Here is a 14,063-nt window from a genome sequence, read left to right as displayed (position 1 = left end):
AACGCTTACCCAATCGTGGTTTCCTGAACAAACTGGTTTGTAAACCATACTGCGTTCTTCCAACTCCCTAAGCAACCAAAAAAAACCCCAAAACCCCATTAGAATGTTACGAGAATTTTTAAGAAATCAAACGGAAGATAATCGATTTGGCCTGTCTAATTGATTTGTACTAGGCTTTCGAAATTCAAGACAGCAAAATATTGCTCCTTGTCCCCATAATATATTATCTTAGTGGCGGTAGTGACATTGCAAAACAAGGGACACAGATCAGAAAACTGGAAGTAGGTGAAGGAATTAGGAATTCTGCCTCTAGATCAGATTACAACTTCAAAGAGAAAATTTTAGTTACATTGCAGTGAGCCATATTAGGAAGCTTGTGTAAGTCAAATAATTATGTGCCTGCAGATTTGCTGTGCCAATATTTAAATATGATTAATGGATGTATTATAAACATGGTTTATAAACAGGGTGCATTTACCTTAGGCTAAATCAACAATTGCCATGAAATGTGATTTAGTCTGTGTATGTATGTTCTGTAATCTAATTTAAATTAGCAATTTAAATCTTATTCCTGAAAAGCTGCATTAGTTTAAAAGCATACACTTTTACAATGAAATTTGCATAATGCATAAAAATCTTGTTAGGATTCTGTTATGTTCTCAAAGGAGGTTGTTATAAACTGCTTGAACAAGGCCATAAGAATTCCCACCCACACAGGCTCATGGATGATATTGCTAGAAAATATTATGTAATAATGCTGTGGCAATTCTCTTGTTTTTACGACAAAGATCAGGAATTTGGTAGCATCTTTTCCAACTAATGCATTTTATTAAAAGGCATGAGTTTTCAAGCTTATGCCTTTCAATTAAATTTTATTATCTGGAGAAGATGCTAACACACACTTGATTTTTGCACTACTATAGACTAAGACAGCTTTCCTATGTTGGAGGAAGGAACTAATAAAGGAACCAATTCAGAGGTGGTATTCAGCAGGTTCTGACCAGTTCTGGAGAACTTACTAACATGGGCTGCATCCTGCCCATACCCTTTTATCTTTCTTGGTGATTTCAATCTACCTCATATTGACTGGACCCTAAATGATTGTACAACTGAAATCATACACACAACCTTCTACAATGCTACTACAAATCTGGGACTGGAACAACTAGTAACCAACAACACTAGACTAAACAACTGCCTCGATCTCATCTTCTGCAATAGTTTGAATTTAATTTACGGAATACAAACTAAAGAACCCTTTTCCAGTAGCGACCACAATATGATTGACTTTTGTCTCAACATACGTCCACACAAAAATCACCACAATGATGTAATTCCCAATTGTAACTTCAAAAAAGGCAACTATGATCTTATACACAACGATCTCTCATCCCTTGATTGGCAATCTCTATTCACTGGATGCAATACTGTTGAAGACCATTACAACGTATTTTTACTTGAAGTCAAAAGAGTCATCAAACTATATGTACCAACAACAACTCCCAAAACAAAACAAAAAAGCAGATTACCCATATCAATAAGGAAACTTCAATCCAAAAAGAGATCACTCTGGCGGAAAAACAAATCTGGTCACGTTGCCAATTTCAAAAACGCCGATACAAAAATTTATGCCACCAGATAAAGACCGAATGCACCAATTATCACATTAAACAAGAGGAAAACCTTCTAAGCACCAATTCCACTCGTGCTTTTTACAATTTTGTAAACAACAAACTAAAAGACTCAAGGTCCATCCCTCCCTTGATAGGACCTGATGGTAAAGACTGCAACGACGCACACCATTAAAGCCAACATCTTTAACACATTCTTCGGCTCAGTATTTGTAAACAGCAATGGATCATGCCCAGTATTTCCTAGCCGTACCACAGATAACAACAATGATCTAATACATATCGATTTCACAGAAGACAATGTTGAAAAAGCACTACGCAACCTAAAACCATCTCTATCTATTGGACCGGATGGAATATGTGCCTACTTCTTAAGAAAGCTATCCACTGCCATAGCCAAACCTCTAAGCATAATCTTTGAAAAATCTTTCAGAACCAGCTCCTTGCCTAACCTATGGTCACAAGCCACAGTCATCCCCATCTTCAAAAAGGGAGACCCAAGCCTAGTTGAAAATTACAGGCCAATCTCCTTATGCTGCGTCACCTGTAAAGTCATGGAATCAATTATTAACCAATCCATCATCCTTCACTTAGAGACAAATAACCTACTCTCCAATAAACAATTTGGTTTCAGAAAAAAAACTATCCTGTAATCTGCAACTCTTACACTGCAAAAACATATGGACGACACAACTCGACCAGGGCAAAGCAATAGACGCAATCTACATAGACTTCTGTAAAGCCTTTGATTCAGTGGTACACGACAAACTACTCCTAAAAGTAAAATCCTATGGTATCTCTGGACAACTGAATAACTGGATAGAAGCATTCCTGTCAAACAGACAACAAATGGTCAAAATCGGGAGCGTACTATCAAATCCAGTACCTGTCAATAGTGGTGTTCCCCAAGGCAGTGTTCTAGGACCAACTCTCTTCATACTCTACATAAACGACCTCTGTGATCATATTAAGAGCAATTGCGTTCTCTTCGCTGATGATGTAAAGCTGTTCAATACCACAGACAATACTGCTACCCTACAAAAAGATCTTGACTATGTATCAGAGTGGTCAAACAAATGGCAACTTCAAATCTCAACAAATAAATGCTCTGTCTTACATATTGGCAAAAAAAATCAGAAAATAAAATACAAGCTGAATAGTCAAGATCTTGTTGATGACTCAAGCTCTGTAAAGGACCTTGGAATACTCACCTCTAATGATCTAAGTGCTAGAGCCCACTGCAACTACATAGCCAAAAAGGCATTAAGAGTTGTTAACCTAATCCTACGTAGCTTTTTCTCTGGTAATATCACACTACTAACCAGAGCATACAAAACATTTGCTAGACCAATACTCGAATACAGTTCATCAGTCTGGAACCCACACTACGTATCTGATATTAGCACAATTGAGAAAGTCCAGAAATATTTCACAAGAAGAGTTCTCCACTCCTCTACTCGTTGTAGAATACCTTATGCCACCAGACTTGAAATTCTAGAACTTGAAAACCTTGAATTATGCCGTCTTCGGTCTGACTTAAGCATGGTATATAAAAATCATACATTGCAATGTCCTACCTGTCAATGAATACTTCAGCTTCAACCAAAACAACACAAGAGCACACAATAGATACAAACTCAAAGTAAACCGCACCAAACTTGATTGCAGGAAATACGACTTCAGCAATAGAGTGGTCAATGTCTGGAATACTCTACCCGACTCTGTAGTTTCTTCCCCAAACCCCAAAAACTTTAACCTTAGACTGTCTACTATTGACCTCACCCCTTTCCTAAGAGGTCTGTAGGGGGCGTGCATAAGCGCACCAACGTGCCTACCGTCCCTGTCCTATTGTTTCTCTTATTATTTTATTTTTCTTATATGTACCCATTTCATGTATTCACAACTATGTATACATTTATACTTATTATCTTGTAAACAATTGGCAAATCAAATAAATAAATAAATAAATAAATAAATAAATAAATAAATAAATAAATAATAAATTTTTAGTAGTTCGGAGAACTGGTGATAACCCCCGGAGTGGGGTGGGAATGGAGATTTTGCAGTATCCTTCCTCTGCCACGCCCACCAAGCCACACCCACCAAGCCATACCACACCACCAAGCCACACCCTCAGAACTGGTAGTAAAAAATTTTGAATCCCACCAGTGAACCAATTTAATTTACATTTGAATAACTTTTCAATAGTTTATATTATTTTTAGGAATTAAGCAAGCAATTATCTTTTCACTAGAGCAGTGGTCTCCAAAGTTGTGTGTTTGCACCCTGACAATCCATTGGGATGCTGGAAGAAAATATCACAATATTGTTTATTTTACCTTTATTTCATCATGTTTTAGTTTCTATGTTGGGATATATTTTATGTGGTACATGATATGTTAATTGAGTAGCACATATATTTAAATTAGAAGTAAACATGCATATATTATGGATGTATGCACAAATATTTTTTACTATGAAAAAATTGGAAATTAATGTTCTAGAAACTTTAAGCTTCTGTCTTACCCTGCATAGATTGCCACAAGACTGTATCAGAGCAGGATTAGTAGTTTCTGATTTGGGCCATGAAAGAATGGTTTCTCTGCAGTAATAAATTAAATAAATAAAAGTGCCTGTGACTCTCAATTCTGAGAATATGAGGATGCCTGTTACGATTCTGAATTATTTATAATTTTGCTTATATGTTCCTCCATCACTCTCCAGAACAATGTGACCAATGATGCTTTGTTTCTATGATTCATTCAGTTATTAAAGATACAGAGATATAACAAAATAATTTGCATTTCATAAAAAATACAGTAATATTTTTACAAGTTATTTTTACGTATGTATTAATTTCTGCTTTCTGATTACTATATGTTTAGGGAACTTTTGACTTAGAAATGCACAATACCTGATAATCCTGCTGATTTTCAAGTAAATTGGACAACTTACCTATGTAAAGCTATACACATTTTAGATGTTGCAATCACTATGTAGAAGTCAGAAGTGGAAATAATTTAAGGAAACAAAAAAAGAACAATTATGAATTTCAGATACAATGTATCATTAATCAGTAAAGGGAAATTCAAGACTTCATTCTTCTTTGAATTCACAAAAACATATTGGATCACATTAAAATCCTTTCATGGACTTGTTAATAAGCCATTAAGAAAGGATTTAACAACCATTAAATAAATTGTTTGTAATGTAAATCACTATAGAAGTAGTTTTATATTATTTGTTATAACAGTTTTCTGTTATATAAACAGTTTTCTGTAACAGTTTTATATGTATATTATACATTTATATAAATTATATACTATATATATGTACATTATATAATCAATACTATATATATAGTATGTATGTAAGAAGTCCTCCACTTACGACCAAAGTTGAGCCCAAAATTTCTGTTGCTAAGTGAAAAGTTTGTTAAGTGAGCTTTGCCATTTTACAGATTTTCTTGCCACATTTGTTAAGTGAATCCCTGCAGTTGTTAAAGTAGTAACATGGTTGTTAAGTGAATCCGGTTTCCCCATTACTTGTTAGAAGGTCACAAAAGGGGATCACTTAAGCTCAGGACACTGCAACCGTCATAAATATGAGTCAGTTGTCAAGCATCCAAATGTAAATCACAGGACCATGCGGATGCTGCAACAGTCATAAATCACTTTTTTTGAGTGCCATTATAACTTTGAGCAGTCCCTGAGTGAAGTACCTGTGCTGTTTTTCAGATAGGTGCAACCCAGAGAAGTATTAAGTATGTGTGTGGAAAGAGCCATTTGTAACTTAAAAAGTCACCTTGTAACTCTGAAGAATGTTGTAAGTGCTCTGGTGATTTTGAGATGCTTTATACGTGCATCTGTTACACCTTCTTTTGAAGGATTTGGAGTAGTGTTATAAATTAGTAATCAGAGATGATAGGAGGCAAATTGCACATTATTTTTGCTACGGGATCACATTCATGGGCCCTGCGGAGGCCTTTTTGACAAGTCTGGGAGATTTTAAAAAGTTTATAAGAGAAATAGGGAACAGTTTGTTTTTTATCATTTGGTCAAAGGCTTTTCTAGAGGGAGTGTTATATCCCCTATTAGTGAATTGGGAAGATATTTGGCTACATGCCTAAAAGCCACTCCAGTCCTGTATGTGTGCTTATATGTCAACCCTTTAATTCACAGAAGTGCTTAGGAAAACAATAGAATTTATTAGGTTAGATCGAGGTAAATTAAAATCATATTCATTTTGAATTTGAGTGGTAACAGCTGCTGGGAGGATTAGCTTTGCTGGCACGTGAGATAAAGTTAATTCTCTATACATTGATATCATAGATGAAAATATATCTAGTTCAGAGCACTGCCAAAAGATCATGCACTTAAGTCACAAAGCCAGATTTCGTGTTTTTCAGACATTTTTAGAAATAATCAGTGAAGCCCAAGAGATTTATCTCTGGTGGGCATCAAGTAAATTTGATAAGAGAAAACCTGTGAGGATTCTATGAGGCAGCTGTTATCATTTGGAGGAAGTGTCAAAGGTTTCAGTATTTGTACCAATGATACAAAGATGAGAGGTTCTCGATCTTCTGTCCCCTGAATTTATTTATTTATATGTATTTATTTATTAATTATTCATCTAGCCAGCTAGCTATTTCTCCTCATGAACAATATTTTAGCTTCCACTATAATTGTGTATGTATGCATGTATCCTAGAGATTCACTATTTTGACCATATTACTAATGAAGACGTGCTCCAAGTTGACATCATAATCTCCATATGGAACAATTGAATTCCCAAAATGACACCCACTGATATCAAAAAACCAAGAGGACAACCTCGAAATGCATGGCAGAGAATGTTCATGGAAGACTTAAAGACTCTAAACATCACATGGGAAGCCACTGAAGTACTCACCCAAAATCAAAAAGTCTGGAGATCCGAAAACTTCCGGTTTGTTGGCTTCGCGAGTGGCAGGGATTTGCGAAGCTGCGCGATCCCTGCCGCGCTAGCTGTTTTTGGGGCTCCGATCCGGATGGATACGGAGCTAGGCTGCCCTGCAGGGGGCAGCTGAAGGTAGGGGGATCCGGAGAGGGGTTTGGGGGTGTTGCAGACCCCTCCCGGCCGGCAGAACCCCTTTTCCCAGGACGTGCAGCGGCAGTCCGTAATGGCCGCCACAAAGAAGCTGGCAGCCGGGTAAGAATGCGCAGGAGGAAGTGGAGAAAGTGCTTGAAAGGAGAAAGTTTTTCTTCGTTCCTAGGACTCTAAGACATATTTAACAAAATTCCTGAAAAGTATGACTTTCTGAATGATACCTTCGAGAAGAGGAAAAAAGCGGCAGTTTGATGGTGCTGAAAGGATAGCTTACCCTCTTTTCTACGGACTAAAAAGGAATATTAAGAAACCTATTTTTTTAGGTGAAAACTGGCTCTAAGCGATGAGTTGGAAAAGAGAGGGCTAAAAAAATATTTGTATGCTAAGACTTTGTTGGAGGAGATGCCTTAAGGATTGAAAGACTAAAATATATTGCAATAAGATTTTAAGAAATAGATTTGGACTTTCTTTTTTCTGATTGATACTACCCTAGGAGGAGAGAGTGGGAACTCTGTCTTGGTTTGGACTGATTGATAACTTTGGGATTGTTTTATTTTTCCTTTGGAATATTTTGGTTGTTGTAAGAGAAAAGAAAAGAAAAGATTTATAATGGCTCCTTCTATTGAGGAACTGAGAAGGGACTATGAGCAAGCAAAAAAATGGTAAAGCTGGATTGAAAGAAGCCTGCCTTTTTTGGAAATGGCGCTTATTAACTATCAACAAACATTGCAACAGATGAAGACAGCAGAAGAAGAAGAAGGAGAGGAAGCCATCTTTAATAAACCTCAGAACTCGACCAAGAGGGAAGGAAGAGGGAAAGGAAGAGAAATAAAGGACTTAAGATTTAAAAAAACATTTAAGAAAGGGAAAAATAAGGTGCAAAATCAATATAATGATGGTAAACAAAAGGGAAGAGGAATACGACAGAGAAGGGAAGCCAGTAAGGCAGAGGCTAGAAGAAGGGGGTAGAAAGGTTTGTTGGGAGAAGAAAGAAAGGGAAAAGGTGGAGAAAAGCTATAAAGTTTTGAAATTAAATGGGAAAAAAGGAATCTTTTTAGGGATAAAGGATAAGTATAATTTCTGCAAAGAGATTTTGCAAGGTACATAAGATGATATTGTAGTATTGTATTAGAAATAGAAAACTTAAATGGCTTAAGAGTTGATAAGAGATTAAAATGTTGAAATGTTAATAATGATTGGTTTTAAAATTTAATAATATGAGGGGAGATTTAGAATATTGAGCTTTAATTAAAGAGTTTAACAAGATTATGGTATTGATGTTATTATAAAATTTTTATTATAGTATTTGTTTTTAATATTTAGATTTATTATTTAACTATGTATTTAATTATTCTGGATGTATTATTCAGTTAGAATGTACCAAGCAAAATCGGATTGGGTATTGGGTGTTATTTTAAAGATTAACTTGATTAATTTAGTGGGAGATAGAAAGGCATCATACTCTGATTAGTGATTTCAGGAGAAATTTCTTTTTTTTTTTAATAAGGAATGAGACAAAGGTACAATAAAGAATGGACAAAAGATACAAATATAATGACTCAAATTAAGATGATTAATTAAGATAGAATTAAAAAGAGTGAAATATGGGGAGAAGTTAATATAGAAGACTTAGAATGGTAAATAAAATAAGTAATGATATGTAATATGAGCATGAATACAGTGGAAGTCCATGAAGAAAGAGATACCTGGGTCCAAGTTACTTTCCAAAAGATTTTTTATGTTTTGTGTGTTGTGTATATATGTTTTTTTTTTTTTTGGGGGGGAGAATTAATGAAACCTTGCAGAAATATAGAATGAGAATAATGGTAACTAAGTCAGAAAGAAATAGATGAAATAATAATAATAAAATGGAATAAGAGTAAAGAGAAATAAAGAGAAAATGGATAAGAGGTTTTTGTATGTTTATATGGAAATGGTTTAAAACAGAATTATAGTTCATCTGACTGTTAAATTTATAATGGAAAAAGGTTTAAATATGTAATGGATAATGATGACTTGTGTGTTTTGAAAATTAATAAAACTTGTTTTTTTTTTAAAAAAAGTCTGGAGATCCGTTGCTACTCAATATGCTAAACAGCATGGGAGGATCTAATGCTAATACTAAAATGTATGTATCTATTTAAATAACTTTATGGATGCCTATCTTTATGCTATTGATTCTGTCAGATATAAAAATTAAAAACTAGTCCATAGCTCATGACTCCCAAGTTCTCCAATTGTGACTACAATCAACCAATGGAACAGCTTGCCTTCGGAAGTTGTGGGAGCGTCATCACTTGAGACTTTCAAGAAGAGATTGGACTGCCATTTGTCAGAAATGGTATAGGGTCTCCCGCTTGGGTGGTGGGTTGGACTAGATGACCCACAAGGTGCCTTCCAACTCTGATTATCTGTATCTGTATCTGTAAGCTAAATAATACATTCAAATCATAAAACCACATTAACAACAGCTTGCCTGAACTATAGCCAGGTTTTGGAGTCTTATGAAAGGCTAAAGATCATCTCAATATTTGGGGAAATGCTGTTCTTTGAGTCAGAGATGCTGCCAGAAAAAATATGATTTGACCTAGTGAGTCAGTGACAAACTTAGGAGTAATGTTTTCATATGGATAACATTTATGTGAAAACCCTTATATATTAATAAAGATTTATATTCAATTATGTCCCAAAACTTGGAATCTAACTATTTTTGAGGAGTTATAGTTATATTAGATTCGAACAAGTATTTTGAGAAAACAAAAATAAATATTCTTGATACAAAGAACTAAATTCAATAGATACATAATTTATCTATTTTTGAAACTAATAATGATGCAATAGGTTTTCCTTTGGCACAGATTTCATCATATTTTACAATAATAATTATTTATATTGTTTAATTTAGATTTTGAAACTTAGTTGCTGAGTTTAAAGTAAACACAGTAGATATTCAGTTGCAGATATGGAAGTAAGTGGGAGACAGGATGCACAATTAGAACACCACACAACATGATGATAAATGTGTAAGTGAGGGCAGAAAGGGATTTTACCATGTGCCAAAATTATCTATACTAGAATTAACCTCATAATAGCATTTTTATGAAGCAACTTCTCACACAACAATACTCAATTTTACAAGAAAGCATAAATCAAAGGAAACTTTTACCTTGTTTAAAAAGAAAACTAGCCTGTAACTTTTTAATAATAGAGATATATTTTCAAAGAAGACCACTAGGCGGCACTGTCTTCCTTCATGTGTTCACCTGGAGCTCTGGATGAACAAAGTAGTATTATTCCATGCATCACAAAACTTTCAGAAATACAAATTTAGTTTAAAATATTTTAGAGAGCATTGTATTTGCAAAAGTAAGCAATGTTAAACGATTACCGTATATTCTTTTCTTCTAAAAATCGTTCTTATTCTTTGTTGATATTCCTTACTTGTAGTTTTCTAAATACAAAATTTTATTTATTGGATCAGAGCCTCCTTTTTGTCAAAGGAAAGCCCAGGTAACTGCTAGATATTCAGGGTTAAAAAAGACAGGAAAGGAATTTTAAATCCCTGATATCATCAGAACATTCCTTAAAAAACATGAAGGAATGAAATGGTTTCTGCTTGCATATACTTCTGATGATTCATTGACACAAATTTGGGGGTTTTGAAGAAAATCATACCAAAACCTTAAAAGTGGGCATAAAAAGTGTCAAAACATATAACAAAAGTCACTTTTTATTTTTTTTCCCTTCCCTTTTTTCTTCTTTATGTTAGTTTATGTTTTAATGTTTGTTTTTGAAACTGAATAAAGATTTTGTAAAAGTGGAAGTAAAAGTGGATAGAATATTGAATGCAGATTACTAGTATCAGAGCAAAAGAATTTTTAGAAATTTGGATGATGTTTCTACTCCTATTAGCCCAAGGAATGTATTACAATATAGGCAAATTTTTATTAAAAAAATACTGGAAATGAATTCTTTAGTTTAAAAGCACATTGTGTTACTGTTCAAAATTTTAATGCTGGAAGGAATGTAGATTTGGATTTTTGACATAATGTTGATTTCCTGTGGCCGAAGATAACAAGGAGAGTAGTCCACAGTTTAGAACAGAGTAGCTTGAGTACTGAACATTATACATGGGTATTATACATAAGAGTCATACCAAGTGATACAATGATATCATCAGATATATCAGGATGAATGATATAAGGGTGGAAATGTCTTTTATTTCATACAACTTTAACATGCCTATTTCTCCAGTTATTTTGAGATGGGAAAAAAATCAGCTAAAACATGACACTAAAAAAAAAAAGCTGCTGGGGCTTATAAGTGGCTTACAAATCATAGGTTGATTTCAGCTTAGTGTGTTAGAATTAGACACTGATCACTTCTGTATTGCAAAAAAGACAGCAAAGGGTACAGAGATTGCCATTAAAATGCAAATGCTAATGCACAGTTCCTCAACTTTTCTAGCTTTGTGGACTGGGGGGGGGAGGCGATGGTTCCACATGAGCGGCCAGCAAGCGTATGTATGCACGGGCAGCTCCATTTGCCTGAGCAGCATGCACGCGTGCCCGCCTCTCACAGAAATGGAGTGCACATACATGTGCTTGCCTGCTGCCTGGGCAAGTGGGGAGCACGTGCACTCACCCGCCATTTCCAAGATCTGGTAATGGCCCACTAGTGTTAATGTACAGATGTAGGAACACATTTAAAACTAATGACTGTGCATGCACCATATTATTCTGTTTTAGGATAAGCAGCATTTAGCAAAAAGGAAGTAAAAATAATAAGGAAGGGAAAGGGAATACTACATTCAGTTACCGATCTTCAATTCCATAAATGTGCAAAACATTCCATATTTAATTTAATCATATGCTTTCTCTATAACAATTATACAAAAAGTCTTTTATGAATTCTTATACTTTATATGATCTTGCTGAAGGGTAAAAATGTTACAGTATATGGTATCTGCAGCCTGACCATTTTTCAACGTTTCCACATTACTATGTCCTTCTTTTTCATCATTTTTCTTGGACATATATATTTATTGTGTTTCTTAAACAGTTATTTTTTTAACAAATCACTATCAATCTGATACAGTGCTTTAAACTACCTCAGTTCAATTGTGTCCCAGATAATTTCTTAATTCTAATAAGTCATTCCACTTGTGACTCCCTGTTCAATCTTCTTCACCCACTTCCAAAACAGTGTTATATTGTGGAGTCCCTGGTGTTCTCTGAGCCTAGTTGTTTGTTTATAGATGTTTCTTTACCCAATTAGATAACATCTCCAGTGCTACCAGTGAATGGAGCTTGCTTTCTGTTTATATACAGTAGCTTGCCCTGTTCTGACCTTTTTGTTTAGCTTTTTTATTGTCTCTTTTGAATCATGTGTAAATGTAAATTATCTCGATGTGCCTGTAGTTGGCTAATTTGCCTAATTGCTGCTAAGTGTTGTATATACATCCAAATATGCAATACTGTGTATGTTATACATCCAAATTGTTCTGGTTTCCCCTTTTTCTCTTTTGTTCTCTTTAACTATATAATTTGCCACTGTCTTTACTTTAAAGATATTATATATCTTTCATTTTCATTTTTTTTCAGCAGTCATTCACACACACACACACACACACACACACACACACACACACTGTATATTCCTGTTTCATTTGATTCCACCAAGCATCACATTCACAGTTCCCATTGGCATCAGTTCGTACGATTGTGGGATACTCTACATAATTCTTACTCTCTTTTGAGTAGCTTCCATACTCTTTTTCTTTACACACACTTACAATTACTTTTGTTTGAAAATTAATTTATCTTTTAATACTTTTTCAAACAAGATAATTTTTTTTACCCTGCAATTGTTCTGCTTTAATTCTTTTTTCCTTTTGTTTCATGTCTATTCTTGACACTGCCCAAATGGTTATCCTATTCAGAACCTCTCATCACCCTTGTATCCTTCACTAATTCTCAATCATCATAAAAAAGACACCAGGCAACTCTTAGTTTTATACTAATTCCTTTTTCATGTATACAAACAAATGGGAATGTTTGAATTACATATTTGAAACATGTATTTTTCTAAGCATAGACTCACTAGTCAACTTTGACATTCATTCTTTATCCAAGTGACCCATTCCCTGTTTCTTTTTTTTAAATGTGATTTTATTGAAAATGTTAAAAAGAAGTTAAAAACTAATCCAAACTAATATAAGGAAGAAAAAAGAAAAAAAACAAAGAGAACACAAAAAGATCCAGAAAAAAATGTTTAGGAAAAACAGAAGAAAAAAGATACAAAAAAGTGACTTCCAATATTCTTTACAATGATAATAAATATCTTTATCTTTTTAAAACTTTTTTTCTCAAAGATTAAATCATCATAATCTTTTTTCTATAATCTATCCCGTCTAATCATCAAAAATAATCATTATAAATCACAAAATGTGCACAAAAAGTCTATAAGAGACACCAATAAATGTAGATAGTGTCTTTTCTACAGTATAATCAAAGCAACTAGTTTATCTCTCTCTCTCGGCAAGATTTGTCAGTTTCACCAACTATTCTTCCATAGTAGGTAGTGTTGAATCTTTCCATCTCTGTACATATAATAATGTTACCACAGTAATTGTATATTGAAATAATTTTCCTTGGCTTCTTTCTAACTGCTATTCCTTCGTCCAAAGGGGAAAAGTTCTGGCTTCAGTTGAATCTCTCAGTTCCAGTAATGCTAATTGTCCAAACCTTTGTTCTATTTATAACTTCTATCATGTTCCAAATCTTCCACTTTGTGTCCTACTTTGCAGCAAGTTGCCCTATGGAGCCTTCTTCCATTTCATTTTTAAGCATTGTAGTCATCTTTTGCCACATTTTTCAGACATTTTCCTGCAATAAATCTGGAGAAATGCCTTTATCTTTAGGTTGTTCTAGTGAAACCCTGTGTCTTCTAATTTAGCAGCTTTTCTTGTGGTTGCCATGTTGGAAAAATGTGTTTATTTTAATGGTGAAAATAAAAGGCAGGCTTTTTTCTATTTTGTTTTTGTTTTGTTTTTTTGTCTTTAACATGTTAGTCTCAGCTCTGCATAGTTACAGACTCAGAGTTTAGCTAGTACTATTCTTATCTTTTTCTTTTATAAATCCACCAATTGTCTACTGATCAATACTGATCCACCAATTGTCTACTAATCAATCAGCTTTCCCATGAAGGTCTAGTCTGGAAGTCTAATTTGCTATATTTGCTATTTTCAAAGGAAATATTTCTTCTATTTTTTTTTAAATCACTGTCACCTTCATCTGTTTAAAACTTTCTTGGATCACAATCTTGTTAAGCTTTTGTCTTTTA

This window comes from Notechis scutatus, chromosome 4 (assembly GCF_049901735.1).
Source record: "Notechis scutatus isolate UNSWTSFEM ecotype Mainland chromosome 4, rNotScu1.2, whole genome shotgun sequence".
Lineage (NCBI taxonomy): Eukaryota > Metazoa > Chordata > Lepidosauria > Squamata > Elapidae > Notechis > Notechis scutatus.
Note: the sequence above shows the minus strand (reverse complement) of the source record.